Source organism: Engraulis encrasicolus, chromosome 5 (genome assembly GCF_034702125.1).
Source record: "Engraulis encrasicolus isolate BLACKSEA-1 chromosome 5, IST_EnEncr_1.0, whole genome shotgun sequence".
Classification (NCBI taxonomy): domain Eukaryota; kingdom Metazoa; phylum Chordata; class Actinopteri; order Clupeiformes; family Engraulidae; genus Engraulis; species Engraulis encrasicolus.
In genome coordinates, this window is record NC_085861.1 from 53,341,795 (window position 1) to 53,344,294 (window position 2,500).

The 2,500-nt window shown below is 41.6% G+C and overlaps 1 long non-coding RNA gene across 1 annotated transcript in view; it reads right to left on the minus strand.

The window, feature by feature from the left end:
- The window catches only part of LOC134448672 (uncharacterized), a 1,467-nt gene extending 65 nt beyond the window's left edge, over positions 1–1,402 (minus strand). The window contains exons 1-3 of the long non-coding RNA XR_010034820.1: positions 1,232–1,402; positions 707–959; positions 1–378 (exon numbers count right to left, since the gene is read on the minus strand). The exon at positions 1–378 is cut by the window's left edge and continues 65 nt beyond it. This is a non-coding gene — a long non-coding RNA (uncharacterized LOC134448672). The remainder of the gene's footprint in view (positions 379–706; positions 960–1,231) is intronic.
- Between the last annotated feature and the right edge of the window lie 1,098 nt (positions 1,403–2,500).

Sequence of the window (2,500 nt, forward strand, 5' to 3'; positions counted from 1 at the left end):
ACAACATACAGTGCATCAAGGACATGAACATTTAGGTCAATATAGCATTAAATTAAATGCATTTAGCATAAACACATACACACATGCACGCGCGCGCGCGCGCACACACACACACACACACACACACACACACACACACACACACACACACACACACACACACACACACACACACACACACACACACACACACACACACACACACACATTACTCACGTATTCTCTTGTGTACTTGCCACATATTTACAGATTTAAAAGTTCATCTCCACGCCCACAACCTGTCTATGGGCACTCTCAGAGTCAGTGTAAGATTCAGATATGCGTCGCTTTCTTCAAGTCTCCACTCTTGTTGGTGCTTGATGGTCCAATAGTTCTTCTCTATGAAAAATAACAAAAATAATGAATTGACAGAAAAAAAGTTTTCAAAACAAAAATAGTTATACCCTAAGACAGCTACATTTTTTTCTATTTTCCAGCTCAACTGAAATTAATTATTTAAATATAAATCGATATAGCTCATTATATGGAGTAGAATTTTAACAATCGCCGCCCATTGTAAATCAAGATATTAACCTTAAAAGCATTGAAATATGACAGCTGCAGCATAAACATGACATTCATTAAAAGAATGGCTACCAGCCAACTATGACACCCATATTACAAATAGGTTAGATGACCACAATATTTAAAAGAGAATGTTAATTACCTGTCCCAAGAAGAACATCTTTGTAGCTTTGGTTGACCTTGGTGGCAGTGTGAACTGAAGGCAGGGGCTGTAGATCATCACGTTTAAATCCAGGGACATGTCCAGTGAGCACTAGGGCATTTTGTGAACCTTGTTGTTGGATGAATGTCACCTCTCCTTTGATGTTGTCCAGCTGAAGGGATCTCTTTCTCCCTCCTGTCCTGTCCCATTGGAGTACCATTTCAGTAAGCCTGTTAGTCTTTCCTTGCTGATGCTGGAATAAAATAATAGGAATAGTATGTAAAAAATACCATTCCAGTTAACTACAGGTAGAATAGTTGCATATACTCTCAGTATTATTTTAAGTTTAGCCCATTTCAAAACGAGGAGTATGTAATCACTAAAGGCATGCACTGAGACGTTTTTCTAGAGCTCCATTATACCCACACATACATGTCATGCAGATGAAATCCGGAGGGTTAAAACGTAAAAATCAAGAGACAGAAAGTGTCCTCTGCTATGTAACTAAGTTGCACACTAACTTACCAAAGATTATTGGTCTTTTCATAGCCAGAATTGGGAGATACGTCCGCGGTAAAAATCGCATTGGTCTTCTCCACTGCTGAATCTGTTCCCAGTTCGTGCACTCGATCGTCTTTTTCATCATCAAAGGCATCCCAGTCATCATCAGACTCCCAGTCGCCTTTGTCCTTGTCATTGTTGTCCAAAAGTGAGGAGTAAATACGGCTATTTACGAGACGAAACATTAATCAAACTTGCAATAACACTAACCATGCTTGGTTTGTTGCGGATGTAAGTGAGAGAACTGCGCATGCCCGTAGAGCACGCGGTGGGCGTTTGACCAATCACGGAGCTTGATCTTGACGGGCATAGCAACAAGAGGGTTTGGTTTACTCTTTTGATTGGCTCTTTTAAAAGAACTACAAAATAATATTGCCATTTGACCTACGTGATTGGACAGGGCATTTCATTAGCTTTCTCCTCGTACCAAACACTTGGATGATCCGCAACAGATCGGAGGTTGTTTCGGTCGGGGAAAAGTGGCCCATTTCGGCTTTCTCTTTGCTCAGTGAAGCCTGAACTTTTGATCACGCTGACATAGTTGACATAATAAACATCTTTATTGACCGAATTTGAATGTAATGACCATGGAAATTGAAAATATAAGTGTTAAGGTACCGTTTTCTTCCAAGATGTCAAAACACATAGAAAATCGCTTCCCTGACTAAATTTGGCTGTAGCTCTGAACGCGGCTGCGCGACTTATGCCTGGTTTCGTGGTGGGGGGTCACATGTATGCACACGTACATCCATGCACGCATGAGCGTGCACACACACAAGTGTGCATGCACACACATGCACTCAAGCACTCATACGTACAAAAAAACACAGACAGACACACACACACACACACACACACACACACACACACACACACACACACACACACACACACACACACACACACACATATACATACACACACATGCGTGCCCGCAAGCACACACTCACGCATGTACATACGCACGTATGCACACACACTTTTACACTTACAATAACTCAAGAAATGAACACACAATGCTTCAGTGAGTGATTAAAAGGGGATTAAACACCACATGGCAGAAATATGTAAAACTTGTGATGTATGTAGGCCATACTGAAAGCAGCATGCGTAAGTTCACCTCGAGGAATGCGGTTGTACCTGCTGTCAAAAGAGATAGACCAAAATCAGTGTGTAAGTTACTACAGAAAAGTGTGCATCCAGTTCCCAAACTGGCGTCAGAACCAGGGGGTC